This window comes from Hypanus sabinus, chromosome 4 (genome assembly GCF_030144855.1).
Source record: "Hypanus sabinus isolate sHypSab1 chromosome 4, sHypSab1.hap1, whole genome shotgun sequence".
NCBI lineage: Eukaryota > Metazoa > Chordata > Chondrichthyes > Myliobatiformes > Dasyatidae > Hypanus > Hypanus sabinus.
This window is the reverse complement of record NC_082709.1, coordinates 171,933,987-171,959,990: the sequence shown is the minus strand read 5'-3', so window position 1 is coordinate 171,959,990 and position 26,004 is coordinate 171,933,987. Positions and strand designations below refer to the sequence as shown.

At 41.1% G+C, this 26,004-nt stretch overlaps 1 protein-coding gene across 4 annotated transcripts in view; it reads left to right on the top strand.

Annotated features, from left to right (window-relative positions):
• Positions 1 to 253: 253 nt before the first annotated feature.
• The window catches only part of erg (ETS transcription factor ERG), a 275,925-nt gene continuing 250,174 nt past the window's right edge, over positions 254 to 26,004 (top strand). For 2 of the 4 annotated variants that reach the window (XM_059968798.1, XM_059968794.1), the window contains exon 1: positions 25,656 to 25,847. The gene's annotated coding sequence lies outside the window, so the exon portion shown is untranslated. Of the gene's footprint in view, positions 407 to 25,655; positions 25,848 to 26,004 lie in introns of those variants that run through there. The other 2 variants (XM_059968797.1, XM_059968793.1) reach the window with 2 other exon arrangements.

Sequence of the window (26,004 nt, the reverse complement as noted above, 5' to 3'; positions counted from 1 at the left end):
AACGAATCACTCATTCCTACTGCACATCTTTCCTGCCCACTCTCCCCTGCGTTCGCTTTTTGTGGGATTATACTCTGCCCGCTCTAGATTCTAGTTTTCCCCTCTCTCCGCATTTCTCTTATCGACTTGCTGACTGACACTGTCTTCCTTTGCCTCTACTTTCCCGTCGAAATCCTCTTCTCTCTTTTCCTGTCTAACGTTCTCTCGCTCGCGCTCACACTCTCTCCTCCCCTCCCTCCTGTTTTTTTTTGTCTGGCCGTGCTGTAAAGTGTATGGGGAGTCTGGGCACTCTCACTGATCCGTGATTGGAGATTTCAGTGAAACAAGGAATTCCATTCACCGAGTCTCCCATTCACAGCACTCAGACCCGAAGCAGCGCCTCCGATACCCGACTGCTGCAGACACTGTAAGTACGCACCCTTCACCGCTGACCCAGCTCACAGCTGCCTGGGTCCTATCATTTTGCAGCGTATATATATATAAGAAATAAATCTGTATTTATTACAAAATGGGCTCCACTCGATCAGCAACTGTTCATTTTTTTTGCAATTTGCATTAAACGATACTTTTGAACCATGTCTCGCTTTACAGCGAATGCTCGAAAGTTATATATAAAAAATTCCAGATGTTGAGAGATATTTACCTCCGTTTATTTGTCCGTAAAAGCGAAAGTATCGGCGCTGTAGTGACGTGATATCCTGACTGGAGTCTCGAAGTAATTTTCTTAGCAGAAACAACAGCAAATAAAGTTTGTGTTTATGGTTGGAGCTGAATAACGGGCGAGTTCAGAGCAGGCGGAGAGACGCGGGTTCGATTCCGCTCCCTCCATCCTTTCGGATATTTTCTTTCCTGCCGAGTTAGCTGCAGTGTCGCATATTTGCCTAAAAGAATCGTTCGAGATATTGAACTGGAGACGGGGGACAAAATCTGGGAACTGCTCGCGCATTTTCCCGTGCAGCCGTTTATTTCATATCCCCTTTCGCAACTTGGCATTTCTCCTGGTTTCCACTTCCCTCTTTCAGACTCACACACCTTCATAGTTATTCCCTTCCGACCTATTGCCAGACACCCTCCCGCCCTTCCTCCCTCTCTAAGTGTGTGCAAACTTGTTTCCACGCTAAGAATGAATATAACACCCCCACCCTCACCTCTACTCGGAACAATATCTGACACGTGCTGAAAAAGTCACTCTGTCTTGGTCTGAGGATCACATTTAGAAAGATAAAAGCCAAAGTTAATCCTCCTTGTGAAGAGTGGCGAACAGGAACCGTCATTTTGGTTTGCGAATGCCGTTTTTGTGGCATTGTCCCGTTACTTTTAGGACAATGATTTCAAAATTTGATTTCGAGTAAATGCCGGGTTCCTAGAGGGTTTCGGGGTTGAATTCAGTGCGAGTTTATGTTGACTGAAGATATATTTCATTTATTGGGCTCGCATCCGACCGTTACTCGCCTCGAGAGCGCACACCAAATGAACAATGTCAAACATCCTTCCTTTTATTAATTCCACATTTCGCCCTTCGTGAGGGAAAAGTGTACGCGAAAGAGTAATGAGCTGGGCCCGGTACTGGATCTGAATGCATTTTAAAACCGTTAGGAACAAAGCGAGGAGGGTAAGGAATGGAAGAACACGAAGCTAGGAAGACTAAACTGGCCGGTGTTGCGAGCGTCCGGCCGAGTGAAAGTGGCCGGAGACATCCATTCAGCGAATTTCTGAGAAACTGAAGCGCCTATCTAGGACCGGCTGCTTCAGTTCTTCCTTACTCTTTAGCCCGGAGACGACAAATTAAACCATACCGTAAATCTTCTATTATAGGTAGTAAAAACTAATTTTAGATTTCCTGTCCATTGCAGCCACTCGTCTGATTGCTACCAGTTGCAAGAATGCCCCAAACGGCTTAAAAGGGCAATACCTATGGGCGTTTTAATTCCGTTCAGATTTTACTTTTTTTGGAGTCCAATTGTCAGACATAAATCCCTTTCTCACCTGTTTTGCCAAACTAGTGAGAGGCAGAATTATTAATAGGACTTAATTACTATTTGTGGATGATAATGGATCCTATCATCCTGCGGTGAAGTTTACAAGTAGCACTTATACCTACAGCGCGAGTGATGGCGTCTGTGTAGATCAGACTCAGGACTTCGATAGTGAGGGGCTTTTCGGAGTTCCATTAGAAGATTAAGTATAGATTGATTATGAAAGATCTTCGTTTTCGGTTAATTTTGTTTTATTTTGCTAGGTAAGAAAGCCACCTAAGTTTTGGATGTATGTTTTTAATATCGATCTTTGATTTATTAGTCATACCCTACGTTGAAAATAAATGGACAGTTTCAGATGAATACTATTGCATTTTCGTTCAATTATTTTTAGTGTGTTGGAATATTTGAAACTTTTATCTAATCGATGTCATATGAGATTTTTTAAAAATAGGTTGCCGAACAACAGGAAAAAAAAAGTGCAAGCTGCACTGAGGAAGAAACTTTGAGTGAACTTTTTTCACAACAACTTATAATTGCGAAAATTTGGCTTTATATTGGATATTCCAACGTGCAAGACTATAATCGATTTTTAAAAACTGACGCTGAGCCCAAAAAGCGGATATTTGGACTGTGACTAAAATTTTGGTTGAAGTGGTATTAGAGAAAGATGCGACTCTGAAAAAAAGGATTTTTCTCGGTTTTGTTCCAAGATGCGTTGATGCACAATTGCTCGTGGTGGGAGAAATAAACTGGGAATTTCCCAAACAGCGGGGAAGAGAGGAAAGCTGAGTTCTCAGATGTTAGACGTTTGGAGGGCGTTATAGAGTTGTAAAGTGGTGAGTCTATGGTAAACTTCAACCACAGAGATGAGAATTAGGAGTATCAATGAACTGGGAGCCAAGAATGCAGCGTGTTGTTAATACCATTTATTGACAAGTGTTTGCGGAGACTAGGATACAATATATTGAATTATTGATGACGTTGGAATGGTGTAATCTGCGATTCTGTCGGGCAGCCAGATTGGAGCTGCCGCATTGCATCCGAAACCCATTAAGGACCGTGTGCTTTCTCTGTGACCCATCACCTCAGGGACTAGTGAACTGGTACTCCAGTAAATCCAGGTGAATTCCATTGAGATTGCGTGATTGTATGGCAAAGGAATTCCAATATTCAAAAGCCAGAGACTCACGAGAGTGCTGGTGACCTGGGCAGCAGACTGGGCCCTATGGAGGAAACACCTCCTGAGATATCTGGTAATGCTACACACGACGAGAATTTTAAATCTAAATGTGCGATTACATAGAATATTCATTTTTTTAACTCTACATTTGGAGGTTGAATTTTCAATAGAAGGACATCTCTTTAGAAAAGAGATGGGAGGGAGTGGATTTCTTTAGCTAGAGGATGGTTAATCTGTAGAATTCTTTTCCATGGACGTTGTGGAGGGCAAGTCAGGGTATATTTAAAGTGGAGGTTGATAGGTTCTTGATTACTAAGGATGTCAAAGGTTATGGGGAGAAGCCAGGGCAATGGGGTTGAGAGGGATAATAAAGAAGCCATGATGAAATGGTGGAGTAGATTCGATGGGCTGAATGGTTTAATTCTGCTCCTATATCTTGTAGTCTTTTTATGGCCTTGTTTCATTATCCTTATGTGTATTCACTCTTGTATAAGCCAAACAAACTGGAACTTCCTCTGCTACCTGCTCAGTGGCTGTTCTCCTTGGATGGTGCAGGCTGGCAGTCCATGTGTCTTTCACTCGCTGACATGGGATATTGAAGAAGAGGAAGATAAAACAATATTTTGCCGCTTTGTACCTGGTGGCCACTGGTCTCCTTTTATTCCAGTAGCACCTGGGAGTGTGACAATTCTCCAGCTCACCCTTGTCTGTAACTGGTTCTAGGTCCTATTTTTTTATAAACATCTGCCAGGGTGATAATTTATAACTGTTGCAATATGATTACTTTTATAGAAAGAAATACTATATTTTATCTGCAATGTTAAAGTTCTGTAATTATAATTTATTTGGCTCTGCATTGAATCTGAATTAAAAGACCCAAATAACTTAAATACTTGAAAACAAATGATATTTGAGATCCAACACTAGCGATGACTTCAAGACGTTATCTCTGGAGCATTGTCAAGATGCCTGAATTTGTACATTCTTGCCTTCATTTGTATCTGTGCTGTAAAACCTGAAGAAATAGGAGTGAATTAGTTCATTGAGCCCATTGAGGCTGCTCCTCCTTTCAATAATAGCTGACTTTTAAACCCCATTGATCTGCCTTCTCCATGTAATCCTTAACCCCCCCCCCCTTACTAATCAAGAGCATCAATATCTGCTTTAAATACACCAAACAATTTGCCCTCACCGTCCTCTGTGGCAAAGAACGCCACAGATTCACCAGCCTCTGGCTGAAGAGATTCCTGTTCATCTCAGTTGTAAAGGGATTATGCATTATTCTGTGGCTGTGCCCTCAGATGCTGGACTCTGCCACTGATTAAAGTATTCTCTCTGCCTACACTCCATCCAGGCTTTTCAGTACTTGGTGGGTTTCAATGAGATCCCCCCTCATCTTCTGAACTCTATCAAGTACAGGATTAGAGCTATCAATTACTCTTCACCCCCTTAAGCCTTTCATTCTTGTGAATCTTCTCTGGACCCTTTCTAGGACCTTAGAAATGAGGCCTAAAGTTGCTCACAATATTCCAAGTACATCACTCTTTTCAATGGAGAGGGGAGGTAATAAGTTATTGAGATCACAGGATACTGGAAGATATATGACTTGGATCTGAAAACCACTGTAAGAAAGCTCATAGGTCACAGAACAAAGAAACAAGCCATTCAGGCCATTGAGTGCATGTTAACTATCCAATAAATACCAATCTTATTTATTTATTCATCCCATATACCCTCCCCCCACCACCCAGATTGTACCATTCATCTGCACACTGGGGCAAGGCAGCTAATGAACTTATCAACGCACACACCTGTGTGGACGGATGTTGGTGTAAGTCAGGGGAAACACATACAAATTCTGTGCAGAAGGTATTGGATATCAGCATTGAACCTAGGACGCTGGAGCAGTGAGGCAGAAATTCTACTAGCCGTACCACTGTGCTGTATAAATCCCTGGAGGACATTTGCATTATATGATAGATTTTACCATGCATTTGTGGCACCAATGCAACAGGCATTAATAAATCATTTGAGTTTGGAAGAATTCATTTTAAAATGTATTCATATTCAGGGTTGCTGTCTCAGGCTGTTATGAAGACTTGCAATTACCTCACTCTGACTGTAGCCTGAACTAGTCAAGTTAGTCTGTCAACATTACAAAATATAGTGTATGAAAGAAAGGAGAATTTCCTTTAAAATCCCTTTAGATATTGATCAACCAGAATATTATATATATTGAACGTTTAATTATTGTAAAAGCAAGAAAAGAGTTGAGGTTGCTATAAATTCATGGAGTGAAATAAAGCACACACAACTCTAACCATAATATGATAAAATAATTTGTATATTATATTTTTGATAACAATTCTAACTTCTAACCTTTGAGATAATGCTATACATGACACCTAATTGGTCATAGAATAGAGTCACATAATGCTATAACATATAAACAGACACCCCAGCTCACCTAGTCTGTGCTGAACTATTATTCTGCCTATTCTCATTGACCTTCACCAGGACCATATCCCTCTATACTTTTTCCATCCATGTACTTATGCAAATTTCTCTTAGGTACTGAACTCAAACCTGCATCCACCACTTCATCTGGCAACTTGTTCCACACTCTCATTACCCGCTGAGAGAATTTCCCCTCATGTACCCCTTAGACATTTCATCTTTCACCCTTAACCCATGAGGTGTCGTCTCACTCAACCTCAGTGGAAAAAATCTGCTTATTATTAGCCTATTAATACCCCTCATAATTTTGTATACCTCTATCAAATCTCGTCTAATTCCCCTGCACTCCAGGGAAGAAAGTGCTAACCTATTCAGCCTTTCCTTATAACTCAAGTCCTCAAGTCCTGGCAATATAAATGCTGCCTGGGCAGGGTGAAAAGCAGTATCAAGGATGCATCTCACCCTAACCATGGACTTTTTACTCTCCTCCCATCCGGTAGGTGCTACAGGAGCCCCCGCTCCCGCACCAACAGGCACAGGAAGAGCTTTTTCCCCGAGGCTGTGAACCTGCTGAACCTCACATCACAGCGCTAAGCAGTATTGCACCCATATTGTACTGTCTCAGTAATTTTATATTTGTGTGCTGTAACACTTACTTTTTATTCACAGTTATTTTGTAAATAACACTATTATTTGCATTTCTGGTTAGATGCTAACTGCACTTCATCGGTTTTGTATCTGTACTCGGCACAATGACAATAAAGTTGAATCTAATCTAATCTAATATCCTTGCTAATTTTCTCTGCATTATTTCAATCTTATTGATATCTATATCAATATATATATCTACTGTATAATTGATCATTATGATTGAAATATCAACTCATTAATACAATGTAGCTGCCAGCAAATGAGATATTAATAATTTGATTCATACAGATCAATTCTTCTCTAATACGGCTCCATTTCCAATAACTCAGCTGTTTTAATGCACTTTATACTGAAACATTCAACAATATTATATTGCAAAACAAAGTGGAAAATCTAGTGTGAAAAGCTTTGAATTCACTTCATTTGAAATATAGTTAGTAATTAAACTAAGATGAGTGGACTCCTCTGTCAACTTCCAACATGCTTATGGAAATATTTAGTTCTAATGACGGTCCTTCTAGGCGCCACATAGTCAACATAAAAATATGCACTATCTTTAAGCCCTGTTTTTATATTGGATAGATCTAACTTGGTTGATGAATAGGTTGATCTCAGTTAATCTGGCCAGCAATATATGAACACTATTCTGCAGTGAAAAGTAATTCTTTGAATACCCAGGCTGTTTCATATACACCTAGGGCAAAAACACTTGCTTTTCTCATGGATATATCAAACAGAAATCCCATTTCAAAATGTTGAATAATAGCACCTTACACCTCTGCAATAACGTCATAGGTTTATTTAAAATTTTTACACTGGTCTGTTATTTCTTAAATTATGCACTGGTGTTATTGCATATTATAATGCTTATCATGTTTAAGTTTGGCCCAGTCTCCTGTCTTGGTTTGTTCTGAAATATTCTATTATAATTATTCAGAAACAAGCCACTGAGATTCCTTTTGTCCTGGACAATCTTTATTCTTCAACCAATATACTAAAACAAATACCCTGAATATTATCACAATACTGAAAGTGGGATGTTGTCATCTGCAATATTACAAATATAAGGGCAAATATTGTGTTAGGAATCTGACTGCCCTTCAAAAATTGCTGTGTAGCCCTCTGATGTTCTGAGCTCATGGTGGTGCTATATAAAAGAATTGCTCTTTTGCTAATTCCCAAATCTTACTGTATGTTGAAGTCTGAGTCTAACTGGAAAACAGATAGTTCCCCAAGGTATAGTAGAGTGGAACAAATATTGTTCACATGGATGAGTCTGACTTAAGCTCAACGCTGGCAAAGGTCTGAGACTAAATCATTTATGTTCTTTCCAGAATGAAAACATAGGCAAAGCAAACTAAAAATATAAAAGAATAGTTCAAAAATGTAACTCATTTGATATGACACTTGACATTTCTCAAAACACAAAGTAAGTGATTTGTGAGAGTAATGATATCAAGGCCAGTCTGTCCCATTCAAGTGAAACCAAAATAGATGTATTTATTATCAGAAAAAAACCTTAAACTATAGTTTTATCATGGGTGTTTTTAGTATGTACTATTTAACCTTTCTTTAATAGTTCTGTTAACAGTTAATAGATTAGTTTTCGTTAATTGCTGTTGGATACAGTGAATGCAAAAAATAATTTTCTAAAGATTGCAAATGAAAGCATGAACTATTATCTTAAAACCACACTTTATCATACTGCCTGGATTTTAATAATAATTTTGAAACATTTTGATTTTATATAGTACTCAGTTGTCACTTTATTAGGTGCACCTGCTCATTAATGCAAATATGTAATTAACTGATCATATGGCCACAATTCAATGCATAAAAGTGTGCACTCATGGTCAAGAGGTCCAGTTCTTGTTCAGACCAAACATCAGAATGAAGGAGATATGTGATGTGAGTGACATTGACCATGGAAGGATTGTTGGCGCCAGACTGGGTGGTTTGGGTGTTTCAGAAAATGCTGATCTGCTGGGCTTTTCATGCACACCAGTCTCTAAAAGATACAGAAAATGGTGTGAGAAATAAAAAAAAAAATTCCAATGAGCAGTAGTTCTGTGGGTGAACACATCTTATTAATGAGAGAAGTCAGAGAAGAATGTCAAACTGGTTCAAGCGGTGGACAGAAGAGCATTTCTGAACACACATGCCAAGCCTTGAAGTAGATGGGCTACAGCTATAGAAGACCACAAACATACAGTCAGTGGTCACTTAATTAGGAATAAAAAATACCACAAAAATTGGCCATAGAGTGTATAATTTTACAGATATCTGGAACGTCTCAATTAAATAACACCTCAGCCTTCTACAATCCTTTACCAGAATGCCTCATTGGATTACTCTTGTGACTGTGCACCGTCTCCAAAGCCAATATATTCCTTCTGGAGTATGGTCATGGGAGTCTAAATGAGCTCTAACCAAAAGACCATGAACATACACTCTGGCCATTTTATTAGGTACTCGAGGTGCCTAAAATAGTGACCACTGAGTTTATGCTCGAAGTAAGTAAAATGGAATCATTGCCATCGAAATTGCTCCCATTAAAAATTCCTTTGAGCTACAGAAAATAGCATCACAATTTGTTTTGCAATGAAATGCTTCTCTAATTTAGCTTGTTATTCTTGCAAACCCTGACCATTCCTGTGAAGATGGACCTGAAATTGAAATTAGCAATTTTGATTATTTTGGAAACCCAAATTCCCAAGTACTATCATACTGAAAGAAATAAAACCAAAGGCTAAGCAACTTTTTGTTACCTAATCTCTGATCTCTGATCTGGCAGTTGTCCAAATCCAATCAAACCAGTGAGGTAAAGGTGCAGAAGTGTGCAGTTTGTAAGTTTGCCACTTGATGGCACCACTACAGTATTAAAATATCATGAACATAAAGTATAAACAGAAGAAATCCAAAACAACACACACCAAGTACTGGAGGAACTCAGCAGGGCAGACAGCACCAATGGAAATGAATAAACGGTTGATGCTTTGGACCAAGACCCTTCTTCAGGACTGAAAAGGAAGGGGGAAGATGCCAGAATAAAAAGGTGTGAGGAGGGGAAGGAGGGTAGTTAGAAGGTGACAGATGAAGCCAGATGGGTCAGAAAAGTAAAGGGCTGGAGGAGAAGAAATCTGATAGGAGAGGAGAGTGGGCCATGGGAGAAAGGGAAGGAGGAGGAGCACCACGGGGGGAGGTGACGGAGGTAAGAAGTAAACAAACGCAAGAGACTAGAGTGGGGAATAGAAGAAGAGGGAAGGAGGAGGGGAATAATTACTGGAAGGAATAATTAAACCAGGGCTTCACTCGAAATGTCAACTGTTTATTCATTTCCATAGATGCTGCCTGACCTGTTGAGTCTCTTGAGCATTTTGTGTGGATTGCTTTGGATTTCCAGCATATGCAGAATTTCTTGTGTTGATATTTGGGGCAGGCCTGATGCTCAACGTCAGGGCCAGAAATAGAACATCTCACTTCAGGGGCCAACAAATAGTACAATTTGTTTATACTTTTAATATTTCCATTCTGCCTCTGTGTTCTATCTTAATTCGTACTGAAAGTTCTTCTCTTTATTTCTCTCTTGGTATCTGATTTGACCCTAATTCACTATATGTCCATCTCAATGATCCACTGCTTCTATTGTTAAATGTAACTTTTTTTCTAATTAAAGACCTATGATTTCACAGCATTTTCATAGCTCATCCCATGGTGTGCGACTTACCATATGCTTTATACTTTTTAAAACACAATTATATTGTACATGGGAAATCAGGAAAATAAAAGGGGAAGGGCCAAATAGATGCTTGATGAGAGGTGTGGATAAGTGAGTTGTGATCTATGACTCTACAAAATGCAGAGAAACAAGGCGCTGCAAGTGCCAAATCAGGGATAAAATGACCCGAGCATAATCACAACTAATACCCATTCACCTTCCCTGTATGTGGCTTGCAGTCTTGTTGATTCACTTCAGTGAGTAGCTGACCATAATACACATTGGTAGGCTGGGATTCACATATAATCTAATCCTTGAGGGTTATACTGGAAACAGATTTGATTTTATGACAGTCCCATAGCTTCAGATCACCATTAATCATTCTATCTTTATTTTAAATCCCAGATTTACTTAAGTAGCAGCTTCCATCATGGGATTCAGATTCCTGTTTCAATTGTTCAATTTCTATGGCTATTTGTGTGTTGTATCAAAGTAGAGCAGAATAATTATACAATAATCTTTTTTAGTGGTACTAGTTGAGAAATCGATATATTGGTATTACTTATTTAGTTAAGCTCATCACTCCTGCTGAAGCATAGACCACTGACAGCAGATCATCAGAATCCTCTGTTGTGGGCAATCTTTCAAGTTGTTCCTTAGCGTAACCCATCTTTGAAGATCCTTCCTCTCCTAGGGACGAGGTCCTTAGAGCTTCTGTTGGTGCTTCTGTAGTGCAGTTTTTTTTATGGGATGCTGTTGCTAGCCCCATGCCCAGCCCGCCTTCTTTCACAGCTGGGCTTGGTATCATCCACTGCTATTGGTATTGGTACAGTGCTGGTTTATTGTTGTCACATGTACCCAGATACAGTGTAAAGTTTGTCTTGTAAACTGTTCACACCAATCAAAACATTACACAGCGCACTGAGTTTATTATTGCCACATGTACAAAGATACAGTGTAAATCTTGTCTTGCACACTGTTCACACAGATCAAATCATTAACATTGAGCTAGAATAAGATAAAACGACAACAATGCAGAATAAAGTGTAAAAGCTATTGAAAAGTGGAATTCAGGTAAACAACAAAGTGCAAAATCATATTGAGATAAATTGTGAGGCCAAGAATCTATCTTACATTACGAGAGGTCTAGTCAAGAGTGTGATAGCAGTGAGATCGAAGCTTCCTTGAGACTTATGGTAGATACTTTCAGGCTTTTGTATCTTCTGCTCAATGGGAGAGGGGAGAAGAGAATGTTTGGGGTTAGTGGAGTTTTTGATTACTCTGGCTTTGCTAATGAGGCAGTATACCGAGAAGTATAGACAGAATGCATAGAGGGGTGGCTGTTTTTGTGATGGTCTGAGCTGTGTTCACAACTCTCTGTCGTTTCTTGTGGTCACATGCCGAGTAGTTGTCATATCAAGCCATCATGCATCCAGACAAAATGCTTGCTATATGGTGCATTGACAAAAATAGGTAAGGATCGATGGAGACATGACAAAAAAAAACAGGAGCTCTTTTCTGGATGTTTTTGTGACATAAATGGATTACCAACATCCACCCAACAAGACAAACTCAATGTTGTTTGAGTAACTCATCTATAGGTAGACCCTTTGATAATGAATATGGCACGCTGTGGGTCCTACACTGGAACATCAGAGTCAGGTTTATCAGCACTGACATATATTGTTAAATTGGTTATTTTTGTGGCAGCAGTAGAGTGCAAGACATAAAAATCCCATGTTGTAATCAAAATAAAATAAATTGTACAAAAGAGTAATAATGTGGTTATGCGCGAGCCTTTAGAACGGGGCTTCAGGAAATAACCTGCGATGCCTCCTGAACCGTAGATGCCGTGGACGAAATTATTCTGTGGATGTTATGAATTCATCCCGTCAGTGTGTTTGAGCTGCAAACATAATTGGAGTTGTGGATTGTGTTGTCTTCCTCCAAATAATAAGCAAGGATAAAAGAGAATTATTGGTGCATCTACAAAGTCTGGCTGACATCATTTACCAGACGTGCTACGTTTCATTGACGATATAAAACTATTTACATAGAAAGAGTCATTGACTGACAGCCTGAAATTTACAAGCAGAATGATTTGTCCTGTAGTCGCTCTAGTATTTTATAGTTATCACATTTAGTGTAGGATCATTGAAAGGACAGATAAATCAGCCATTAAACGTTGTTCTGGACTGTATCCTCATTCAATCAGAGAGAATTCACTTCTTCAAAAACGTAAAACCGCCGCTAGTGTGTTTAAAGGTATCACGTGTGTGAACATTGAGATGAGAAGTGTATTTACTGTGTGTTTGAGACATCGAACATGTGTTAAATTCTGTATAAACTGTCTCTATAGAATGCTCATGGTACGATATATTTCAATCGACTAATGTGTTTCTTCAGTAACTCACAATAACGTCGTATTCGTTGTGCAAACAATGGCAAGTTATCTTATCACTGGTGGTAAACCTAATCCTCACACCCCAAAAGGTACGGGCGCCAACCAATCGTTTTAGGGTCTGGGAATCCTGGGTGAAATCCAGGTCCATCGAAATGGCGCAGTTCCCGTCCTCACTGTGGGGAGTTTATCAGTACCATTGACGCGTTAAGCTTGATCTGCAACGTACTGTATACGGTTGTTACAGCGTCCCAAACAAAAACTATTTTATGTCAATCTCATTATTCAATGGATTTTTTTTTCAATAACATTAAGGTGCAGAGAAACGAATAAAAACCCTCGGAGAAATTAACAATGGACACAGTATTTTTATATGATGGTCAAATGAAATAAATTATAAATAAATAATAACTTCCAATTTTTATTAAGAACTACAGTAATTTAGTATTGACAGCAGGATATCAGCTGCCTTAAACTCCCAGCAAAACTCAGAAGAATAGCAAAAATAACCATTGGCATTCTTCCACTGATCAGTTTCTGTGCAACAACTTGGAATCGCTTGTTATTTGTCCCAGAATGAACAGAGACTCACGAGATTATCTTTATTGTTTCTAGCCGTGGTAAAGAGCAGCTTAAACACTTAGGAGCGTTTACTTTACTTCTGAAGGACCATTGAGACCTTCTGTTGGTAGGCATCGACCATCCTCGTTGTCTACGTGATACGAGCGCCAAGGTACTACGAAGTGTAGAGCAAGCTGTTGACTGTGCAGCGGTCTCCTCCTTCTCCACGCCACTGATGAAACCACAGGAACAGCAAAAACCTCTACACTTCGGCGACAGCGGCATCGCGATTCAGCGTTGAAGCCTCAGCGACTCCAGCTCCGGACTTTTCCTTGGCGTTTACGCCCGAAGGCTTCCTCATAAACGGGTATAGCCGCAGGGTAGCGGAGGTTTGACATCAGAATTTCCCTTCTCCTGGATGAGCTGTCAACCACGGCCGACAAGCCCCATCTGCCCAAAGCGACAGGTTTTAAGGCGCCAGTGGCCCGCCTTTACCCCCTTCTCCCGTCAGTAGGAGTGGTTCGCTGGGCTCGTAGCTAAACCACACGTGAAGGCCAGGGTCTGGATTTGGTTGTCAGAGACTATTTGAGACGCACGGCACTGGGACCATTTAATAGGTAGTTGGAAGGCATACTCATTGCCCCCAACCCCGGTTGTGACAACCTTAAGGAACCATCTGAAGGAGTACGGCAGGTTTCAAATGAAGAATTCGGTTTTGAAAAGTACAGCACAACGGGATACTTGTAAATCTGAAATAAAAGCACAAAAACTGTAAAAACTCAGCAGGTCAGGCAGCATCTACAAAGAGAGAAACAACGTTAAACTTTTAGAACTGATGTGATTGAAAGCCATCGAATTGAAACATTACTTCCTCCCCATACGCTGGCTGATCCGCAGAGCATTTCCAGCGTTTTGGGCTTTTATGGCGGACACTATCAGGAAGTTGGTGTTACCTGACCAGCCAATTACATCTCGGGTGGAGAGGGTTCTAACATCTCCAAGACGTTATTTTGGATTTTAAGATGGTTTATCGTAGCGGATTTTTAAGACTCGTCTTATCTTCCGTGCAGAAGGTTTCTGAATAACTCGTTTATAAAATTTTATAAGGCATAGAAGCAGAATTAGGCTTTCGGCCTATCGAGTCTGCACGCATCCCATCATCTGAAACACATTCTCCTGCCTTATCCGCGTAACATTTAACACCCCTACTAATGAAGAACACGTCAACCTCCGCTTTAAATATATCCTCAGCGGTCTGTGCTAAGTGAATTCCACAGATTTACCACCCTCGGGGTAAATAAATTCCTCGGCATCTCTTCCAAAGTGACGTCGTATTATTCTGAGTCCGTATCCTCTGGAGCTAGATTCTCCCGTTAGTTGTTGGAGTCTTTAAAATAAACCTTGGTGTTTCCATGTTTGGCTTCATTTGATACAAAAGGTGTGTTTGGCGGCATACCTCGCTTCAGCTACACACACACACACACACACACACACACACACACACACACACACAGACACACACACACACACACAGACACACACACACAGACACACACACACACACACACACACACACACACAGACACAGACACACACACACACACACACACACACACACACACACACACACACACACACACACACACACACAAATCATTAGACTAATTTCCCAATAAGCGGTTGTTCTTTTCCGTAACAGTCATAAAATTTTGTTTAGCTTTCAGTGTGGTTATCGTGTCTCCACAATGCACTGCAGTTAGTGCGGACAATCGCCTGAAAATTTTCTACCAGATCCTAAACTACCACCTATCGCCACCGAACAGGGAGGCAAAACACAGTGAGACAAACTAACAGGGCTGTGTGAGAGGGCCAGGCGGGAACCTTGTAGGTACCAACCAGTCTGAGACTTTCAGAAGTGGTGCTTGTTATGTTCTCCGCTCTGTAGCCCTGTGACGTGTTTTGGCGGGAATCAGTACATATTTAATTACTTAAGGCGGTGGCGGTGGTGTGGATTCGAAGAGGATTGGCATTCAGACACCAATTTAATCAAATGACTTCCTCAGTGATAGCTTATATTTAATATTGCTTAAGAAAATTTCTGCCGAAAAATTGCAATTGATCATCTCCTGAGTTTAACGCGTTCTGCCAGTACGGTCATTCGCAAACTCCAGGGACACAAATGACTCAGTACAGTAATCATAGGGCTCATGTAGAGCATCAACAGATGTCGTTAAACTGGTGTTTCTCCGGACTCCGCCAATGCCGTGATATCCTTGACTGACTTGTCGTTGGTGCAGAGAAAGACTGTGGTCGTAAGTTTCAACTGTTGCGCTGACGCTATTAAAAAGGAAACTACAACTTGAGGCCTCGGTTGTCTCCGGTGCCAGTAAGCAAGCCGGGGCAGTAGGCTATTGAGAGCAAACTGTTGCCCACGGAGCAGGCTCCTCTTCTCTGCGTAGCTGACGGGTTCTAAGGTACGGCAGAGACCGGTACATTTTGGCACCAGCGAAGTAACAGAAGTTGTCAGTCAGGGTTTGAATTTTCCTTCTCCTAGGTGAGATGTCGGCCACGGCTAACGAGCCCCATCTGCTCAAAGCGACTGGTTTTAAGGTGCCAGTAACCCGCCTTTGTCCATTCCTGTCAGTAGAGACGGTTTCGCTGGGTTTAGTAGCTAAACCATACTGTAATACAGTGCTCAGAACTTGGTGTGGATCATACTAACCATTGTCCTGTGAAAGGAATCCCGCAGTGCAACTATTAAATAGAGTTTTAAAGTAATGCACCGATTAAAAACAATTTGCACAAAACAGTCAACATAGAAAATATCCAGAATCCTTCAAAGCCGCTCTAAATCAGATCTGCTGAAATGTTCCCAGCAGCTCCACATGAGCAAATTAATTTCAACTATTTAACAGTGAGATTGGAAACCCGATTCATGTTTATTCAGGATCACGAATGACATTCAGTAGAGATTTAAAAACGGATGACAGTTTATTCAACACAAATGCATAATAATTTAACTCAAAATATTTTATAGTATTTGAAATTGCTAATTCATACTGCATCGCTTAATAGTATTGCTGCTATTAATAACTATTTGAAACGTTTAAGAATTTCAAAATATTTTTTTTAATTGCATGGAATAAAAGGAGAGAATCTGTGGTTAATTTTATTTAGGGTATTAGTATGGGCAAGTTTATCTTTTTAATTGCTGCTTTGGAAAACTGGTAAGGTTCTGGATGAAGGCCATTGAAGGGATTTTGTTTGTGTAACGAAATCTTAATAAATGACAGGTTTGAAATTACACCGTGGGCAGAGTTCAGTAGTAACTCACCCCCTCCTGTCTCGTCACCCTCGCCCGCCTTTGCCATTGGAAACCCGCGTTGATGCAATGGGTACTACATGAGAGCGAGCCCTCTATTACCAAAGCAATCCTGTTATCCGTATCCCTCGAGAATAAACCCAACAATTAAGGTGTGTGTGTGTGGGGGGGGGGAGTTCTTTTCTTTCATATGTTTCTTCTTCTGTTACTTGGCTCGGCCGAGAACTTCACTGAACCGGGAGTGCTTAACGGGAGGCTATGCTTTATTTGTTCGGGTGCCAGCGGGCTCCCTTCGCTCTCCGATGAATCAGAACTCACTGTTTGCCAAACAAAAATCCGATTTAAAGCAATCTCAGCAACAATTTAACAAAAAACTAATACCAGCAAGAACGAGAAGACGAGGAATCTTTCCCAGTGAAGCCTTATCACTAAAAATATAGACATCTTAACGAATGCTTAAATGTTTACACGCATGTATCAGGTACTCTCTCTCTCTCAGGAAGAGTAAACTGCGGACAATTATTAGTTGGTACCGGCATCTGCACCGGGCAGCAGACTGCTCTTCACCATCAGTCTAGGTCTCTGGATGTACTTTATTTCATGGAAAAACAATCTTGTTCAGGGAAACCATGACCCCTTCCCATTAACTGAGGGGTCCGTGGACCCCAGGTTAGGAACTCCAGAACAACCAAAGAAATAGATTTCATTTCTTTCGATGTTTCATAGCGTTTGGATAGAGCATATGGAATGCGTCACTGCGCGAAAGTAGTTCAGCAATAAAAACTAAATGAATGAGTACTTGAAAAGGCAAAATTTGCGATTTTGGGACAGGTGGGGTGGGTGGTTGGATAGCTTTTTCAAAGAGCTAGCAGGAGCTCAGTGGGTCAAATAACCTTCTCTGTGAATGATTCATTAGATATAGAAGCAGAATTTGACCATTCATCCATCGAGTCTGCTACATTATACAATCATGGGAGATCCCCTCTTATTCCCATTCTTCTGACTTCTCCCTAACCTTTGACACCCTTTCTAACCACGATTCTATCGCTCTCCGATTTAAATATACCCAATGACTTGGCCTCCAACCCTGATTCTCCACCCCCTGGCTCTCAGAAGTTGCTCTGTTCTGAGATTGTTCCCGCTGGTCCCTGAATCTCCCATGACTAGAAACATCCCTCCATGCACACTTTATTCAGACCTTACAATATTCAGTAGATGTCAATGCCAGCCCTCTTCATCCTTCTAACTCCAACAAGTAATCAGAGTCATCAAGCGTTAACTCTATCATCCCTGGATTAATTCAGAATCAGAACCAAGTTTATTATCATAAACATATGTCGTGAAATTTGGTGTTTTGCGGCAGAAGTATAATGCAGGACGTACCATATTACTATACGTTACATCAATAAATGAACAATGCAAAAGACGAATAACAAGATGGTGTTCATGGACCATTCAGAGATCTGATGGTGGAGGGGAACAAGCTATTCCCAAATCATTGAGTGTGGGTCTTCAGGCTCCTATACCTCTCCCTGATGATAGTAATGAGGAGAGGGCATGGTAAAGGTCTTCAGTGACGGAGGCTGCCTTCTTGAGGCGCCGCCTCTTGAACGGCGCTGGCAGGGAGGGTTGTGCCCATAATGGAACTGGTTGAGTCTTCTGGAATCTCTTGTGATATTGCGCGGCTGCCGAGGATTGCAGGCTCAGGCATTTCTGACTAGTTACATCAGGCTGTGATGCAACCGCTCAGAATGCTCTTATTTTGAAAGGAGATATCAAATTTCTGACAAAGTAGAGCGGCTTTCTTGCAACACTCGGCCAACCGATCTATAACGCCTCCTCTTTGTTGTCTGGGGTTCGGCCAACAACAATGGTGTCATCTGCAAACTTTTAACTTACGTTTGAACTGCGCTTAGCCGCAGTGTCATGAGTGTGGGGAGAGTAGAGCAGTAGAGCAGTGGGTCACGTACACACACTTGACGTTCGCCTGTGTTGATTGTCCGAGAAGAGCTGTTATTACCGATTCGCGGTGATTGTGCTTTCCCGGTACGTACAGCTGCAGAAGTAAAGAGACACAGCGTATGAAGCTTGTTAATGAACACTGAGCAAATGATGCCGTTGAATGCGAGCTGTAATCGATAAACAGTAGCAGCCTGACGTGTGTTTCGCTTAGGTGCTTCAAACTTGAGTGGAAAATCAGTGAGATTGCGACGGAGGTAGGCAAATTTTAGCAGGTCCAGATTCTTGCTCAGTCAGGAATTACCCAACTTGTCCATGTCTTTAAGCATACTTCTTGTTTCCTCGACACTACCTGCCCCTCCACCTCTCTTATTGTTGTCCAAAACCTGGCTAAAAACCATCAACTTGCGTCATCCAGATCATCAAAAGTAGCACAACTGCAGAACATGGAAAATCACCTGCAGGCAACCAGAGAATGCCCCTTTATTCCCACTCTTTGCCATCTGCCTAAAGCGAATTTTTAATTCCGATTCCCATTCCCGTTCTGACATGTCGGTCTATGGCATCCTCCTGTGCCAAGATGAGGCCAGCCTCTGCGTGGCCTCCAATCTGATGGCATGAATATCGATTCCTCCTTCCGGTAGAACTTTCCCTCCTCTCCTCTTCTTCTATTCCCCATTCTAGCCTTTTACCTTTTCTTGCCTGCCTATCACCCCCCTTTGGGTCTCCTCCTCCTTCCCTTTCTCCCATGGTTCACTCTCCTCCCCTATCGGATTCCTTTTTACCTTTCCCACCCACCTGGCTTCAGCTATCATCTACCATCTAGCCTCCTGCTCCTCCCCCACCTTTTTATTCTGGCATCTTCCCCCCACCCCTTTTCCCAAGAAGGTTCTCCACTGATACCAACTGAACTAAACTGCTGAGTTCCTCCAGCATTTTGTGTGTGTTACCAATCTTTTATCCATTTACCTATCCTGTAATACCATATGCTCTTGTTTAGCAACCTTAAGTGTGGCCCCTTGTTAAAGATCTTCTGAATATCTAAGTACACAATATCCACTGACTTTCCATTGTCTGTACTTTCTGTTACTTCTTTAAAGAATTGCAACAGATTTTGTCAGGTAAGATCTGCCCTTAAGGAAACTGTGTTGACCTTGTCTTGTTATATCAGATGTTTCTAGGTATCCCAAAAATTCATTCTCAATAATGGGCTCTAAAATCTTTCCAACCACTCCCAATCAGGTTAATTTGCCAACGCACACAAAATACTGGTGGAACACAACAGGCCAAGCAGCATCTATAGGGAGAAGCGCTGTTGACGTTTCGGGCCGAGCCTCTTCGTCAGGACTAACTGAAACCAAAGATAGTAAGAGATTTGAAAGTAGGAGGGGGAGGAGGAAGTGCAAAATGATAGGAGAAGACCGGAGGGGGTGGGGTGAAGCTGAGAGGTGGAAAGGTGATTGGCAAAAGGGATACAGAGCTGGAGAAGGGAAAAGATCTTGGGACGGGAGGCCTAGAGAGAAAGAAAGGGGGAGGGGAGCACCAGAGGGAGATGGAGAACAGGCAGAGTGATGGGCAGAGAAAGAGAAAAAGAAGAGGAGGGGGGAAAAAACTAAATATATCAGGGATGGGGTAAGAAGGGGAGAAGGGACATTAATGGAAGTTAGAGAAGTCAATGTTCATGCCATCAGGTTGGAGGCTACCCAGCCGGTATATAAGGTGTTGTTCCTCCAACCTGAGTGTGGCTTCATCTTGACAGTAGAGGAGGCTGTGGATAGACATATCAGAATGGGAATGGGACGTGGAATTAAAATGTGTGGCCACTGGGAGATCCTGCATTCACTGGCAGACAGAGCATGGGTGTTCAGCGAAACGGTCTCCCAGTCTGCGTTGGGTCTCACCAATATATAAAAGGCCACACCGGGAGCACCGGACGCAGTATACCACGCCAGCCGACTCACAGGTGAAGTGTCGCCTCACCTGGAAGGAATGTCTGGGGCCCTGAATGGTGGTGAGGGAGGAAGTGTAAGGGCAGGTGTAGTACTTGTTCCGCTTACAAGGATAAGTGCCAGGAAGGAGATCGGAGGGAAGGGATGGGGTGGGGGGGAAATGGATAAGTGAGTCATGTAGGGAGCAATATAATTTCCTGTCTTTTTCCTCCCTCTCTTCCTAAAGAGTGGAGTGACATTTCTGCATTTTTAGCCCCTGGAATTATTCCTGAATAGTGGCTCTTGAAAGATCATTACTAATGCCCGCATAATTTCTTCGGCTACCTCTTTCAGTACCCTGGGGTGTAGGGGATCCTGTGGTAGTGACTTATTCACCTACAGATCTTTCAGCCTACCAAGTGCCAAGTGAAAAAAACACGAAATTCAGTCCCTGACCAGGTTATGCCCATAGGAATTAGACACTGCTTTTTCTGAGACAGAGTTCAAACCCCGCTCCAGAGTCTTAAGCATGAAATTTAAGTTGATGTTCCAAGAGAATGCTTAGATTGAGACATTAAATTGAGGAGCAGATGGATATAAAATATCCAATGGCAATATTATAAAGAAAAGGAGAAATTGTCTTGTTATTCTAGCTGATATTTATCCTTCCACAAATACCAATTAATCAAAATTATGAAAGGCTTCTGCAGATACTAGAAGTCTGAAACAAAAACAAAAAAAAATGCCAGAAATATTCAACAATGTCTATGCAGAGAGATTCAAAGTCAACATTTTAGGTCAATGATCATTCATCAGACTAAGAAGTAAGAAGTCAAACACAGAGAGTGGAGTTGCCAACTGAAAGGAAATATTGGAGACTCACTGGTCATAGCTGTGTTGTCTGGATGCCGAGAAATAGCAAGAGATGTACAGCCAGGAAAGAATAATGAAGTTAAAAATGTTGGAACTACAGATACAGAAAACTGCATTAACTAGAAGTTTGGAGTATAAGAAAGCGCTTGAAACAATGGGATGATCAGTTAATGTTAAAAGTATATGGTCATCATTTAGAGCTAATAGAAACCACAGGAATTCATGCTATGCATACCGTATTGCAGAATACATGGAACAGTCCTTATCTTGGTTTTACCCAGGCCTGCTTCCTGACCTCATTTTCCAATACATAATGCCTGTATCCGTGCTACTTCTTGGAGCATAAAAGCATATATCAATGCATCACCTTTGCTGCCAGTTTCTTCCATGATTCAATGGTCCATCTTGCATCTCTGCCAACACTTGCATTCTCAAGGCACTTTCCTGTACAACTGTTGGAGATGCAACTCCTGCCTTCCATCTCCTCTCATCCTAACGTTTATTCAACATCTTGTAAAGCAGCGATTCACTTGTACTGATTCCAGTCCTATGTACTGTGCACATACTGGTCTCCTTTACATTGGAAAGAAAGTAAATGCAGACTGGTGATTGTTTTGCAGGACATTCCGTCCAGCCTGCAAAGTGGATCCTGCACTTTAATTTTCCATACCACTCTCATACTGAACTCTCCAGCTTTGGACTCTTGTGCTTGTCCACTGAAGCCCTCAGTAAACCCAAGAAATAGCTTTTCATTATCTTAAGAGGCATATTACAGTCTTCATGACTCAACCTTGAATTCAGCAATGTTAGTCAAATTGCTTTTCCAGTTTATATCAGAAGTAACGGGTCTCAATGAAAGGTCATCAAAGCATGAAGTTAGCTCAGATTTTCACTCTGCACTAGTGTAGACTCATTGTGTGATATTTCTGCTATTCTCCTTTTTTTCTGATTTCCAGCAGCTGCAGTATTTTGTGTCTCACCGTTCCAACATTAAAAAGATACTTTTGCTAGTTTTTCTCTCTCTTCCATCCTTGTTCATCTTCTTCTGTTTGCCTCTGTTCTGGACTGATAAGCTGCAACCAACAAGCTTTCACTAACAAGAGAAAATCTGCAGATGCTGGAAATCAAAGCAACACACACAAAACTCTGGAGGAACTCAGCAGGCCAGGCATCATCTATGATAAAGATATGTTCACCTTTCACACTTAACCATGACCTCTAGTTGAAGTTCCTCCCAAGCTCAGTAGAAAAAGCTTGCTTCCATTTATCCAATCTATAACCCTCATAATTTTATATACCCCAATCAAATGTCCTCTCAATTTTCTATGCTCCAAGGAATAAAGTGCTCACCTACTCAATCTTTCCTAGGATCTCAGGTCTTCCAGTCCCAGCAACTATCTTGTAAATTTTCTGTGTATTCCGTCAACCTTATTTACACCTTTCCTGTGAGTAAGTTACCAAAACTGCACACAACACTCCGAAATAGGCTTCAACAATGTCATATACAACTTCAGGATGAAATTCCAACTCCTGTACTCAATACTTTGATCTATGAAGGCCAATGTGCCAAAAGCTTTACTGATGACCCTATCTACCTGTGACACCATTTTCATTGAATTATGGATCTGTATTCCCAGATCCGTTTGCTAGGGTGGAAATGTCACATACAAGGTGATAGGGGGAAAGTTCAAAGGAGAATAATGAGCTTTTTTTTAAATCCCAGGTAGAATCAGATATGATCACAACATTCAAGAGGCATTTAGACACATGAAGAACTAGGGAAAGGAAGGATATAGACCATGTGTGGTTTAAATTGGTATCATCAATTCAGGATCATCATTCAATTGGAATCAGCACATTTATCATACACTGAGGGGCCTATTCCCATACTGCACTGTTCAGAACTACGTTTAAACTTGATTTCTCTTACCAGTGATGTTGCCTAAACTGCTAAATGCTTTAAACACTATTTTGTTACCTAGATTCTTGTGTCAACATTTGTTTTCTAAAAGTAAACTGCAAAGGTCAGAGTTTTGAAATATAAAGAAGAGACAGAACATGCTGGCAATACTCAGCAGGTCAAACAGAATCCGTGGAGATAGAAACAGAGTTACATTTTTATATTAGTTATAATTCATCAGGTATTTTGTATTGGGTCTTGCTGTGGTGGGTTCATTTCTGTCACTACAGCAGTCATTGCATTTCAAAATTATTTAATAGTTTGCAAAGTACTTTGGAACATCCTAAAGTTGTGAAATGCACAATTTATACTTTTATTTCTCCATCACTCAAGATTAAGAACAAATAAAATTCAACACTTGACATAAATTTCTTAAATAAACATTTTTTTCCTGAGAACGACTATGCTAGAAGAGTGGAAGTACTGATTTACTGTATTGGTAAATTTAGGCATGTAAATAGATCACCAATGCATTTGGCAGGACCCTGTTTTAGACAGATGTAGTGGCAATTGAAATTATCAAAGGCTTATTTTAATATCAAAGTGCTCTGTTCAGACACTATTTGGTAAATTTTCTAAGGTTACTTTGAAAATGCACTCTCAAGATCAGGTTAGTTTTATGGGCGTTCAATAGGCTGACCAGATGTCCCAAAAGAGACTGCTGGGGCCGTTAAAGACCATATCAATGTCAAATAGTTTGTTGCAGCAGAACCAGGAGTTTATGATTCTATCATTCTTGTTGCATTAATGCCATAGCCTGCTCTGTCTTGCACTTTCACTTCTCACCTTTCTACCTGCATCAGGTCAACAACTGAAAGGAGTTATCAGAGCGAAGTGCAAACTCCATTAGACCTGAAGATGTAACCATTGACATCCTTACTAATCAAGAATCTATCAACCACTGCTTTAAATATACCCAATGACTTGGCATCGGTGTAATTAATTCCACAGATTCATCACCCTCTAGCTAAAGAAATTTTGCCTCATCCCTGTTGTGAAGGGACTTCATTGTATTCTGCAGCTGTGCCCTCTGGTCCTAGACTACCCCACTATAAGAAACATCTTCTCTATGACTACTCTGTCTTGGTCTTTCAGTATTTGATAGATTTCAATGATATTCTTCCCCCCCCCCCTCAATTCTTCTAAACTCCAGTGAGTATAGGCTTTGAGCCATCAAACACTCCTCATGCTTTAGACCTGGGATCATTCCTATAAACCTCCCCGGACCCTGTCCAATGTCAGCACATCCCTTCTTAGATTAGGGGCCCAAAACTGCTCACAATACTCCAAGTGATAGCTGACCAATGCCCGTTAAATCCTCCTTATCTGTGAGTTACCAAATGACTGCATTGAAATGCCTGACAAGCATCTTTCATGCCCCCTTTGCCGTACGATATCATTCTGGAAAAGGGTTCTAGCTTCACCAAGACCACTTGGCTTCATACCTCATCGCAGCCTTGGTCTAAACATGGATATTATAGATGAATTCAAGGGATGGAGTGAGAATCATTGACAAAAGGCAATGTACTCTCAAAGGTGATTAGGGATGAGCAGAAACTGCTGGAAATTGGAGCAACAGATAATCTGCTGGAAGGGCTCACTTTGCCTGAGATACCTACATTCATGAATAAAGTAACGTAAATTATCTTCACCTCTTTAATTATGCTAAATGGGATTCTAGACCTCACAGACTACCTCGTTATCATCTTGTCTACCTGGAGTACACTTTCTCTGTAGCTGTTGCCCTTTATTCTGGTGCTCTGTTCTTGTTTTACCTTGTACACCCTCAATGCAGTCGTAATAAATAGACCTGTATGATGTTATCGTCGGCAGAAACACTGCATAAATACTCTTGCCAAAGTAAAGAACTGTGGGCACTTTTGCAAGAGGACTTTTGCCAACTGATTTGATGTGGCAGGGCTCATCTCATTGGGCTGATGCTAGGAGTGCAAATCACCCCACCTCAGTTGCCATGCTAAATATTATTTGAAAGATCTTGCGCAATGTCAGAGCTGGCAAAGTTGCAATACAAATGAAAAGAATGGCACACAGATTTCTTTATTAGCTGTTATTCTCCAAATGTTCACATGGTGTATCTTGTAAGAGAAGCCAACCCTTGTCACTCTGTGCTTGCAACTCATGAACTTATAATACATTTTCTCATCTCACTCCAATGCCCCAAATCTGTTTTATTGTTTACCTTATGAAAGTGTTTCTTTTGCTTATTCTTTATGTCCTGTACATCTTGGTTTATCCATTATCTTTTACTCTGGGGCTCCATGGTAGCGTAGTGCAGCTGGGGATGTTCTGGAGTTCAGAGATCAATTCCAGCACCACCTGTAAGGAGTTTGTACATTGTCCCCATGAACAGCAAGGGTTTCCTCTGCATGCTCCAGCTTCTTCTGACAGTCCAATGACATACTGGCTAGTGGGTTAATTGGTCACTGTGGAATGTTAAATATGTGGGTTACTGAATAGTGTTGTATCTCTAAATAAATAAATAAATAGATAAATATTAACCCAGCCATGTCTTTCCCCCCATTCTCCTTGTATTTATTCACTTTCTCTCATTCTAGATCTTTTGCTCTGTCACTTTCCCCAGAAGCATTGCCTTCTTTTTCTTTTGTCTAAATCCACCTCTATTTCTGTTGGCAAACGGGGCATAAAATGCTGGTTGGAGTTACTTTTCTCTGCAGTTAGCGGGTTTGAAACATTTTATTTGCATCCATTCCTGTGGAAGTATGGCTGGTGACTGAGCCCTGAAAAGATTCCAGTGCATACTTAGATCCAGACAGTCACATCTGCGTACAGTGCAGCTGAGAAGCAAACGTCGTACCACATTCAGCCAGCCAATAAAGGTCAGAAAAACAACTGAAACCTCTGCATGGTGCCAAGGAACATTGAAACTAGTGGCTCTGTTACCTAATGTCTGTTTCTTGGTTAGCTTTGAGTCAAATGTAGACTTCTAATTACCGGCAGTGAGAAATTCCTACTTTGCGGGGTTTTGTAGTTAAT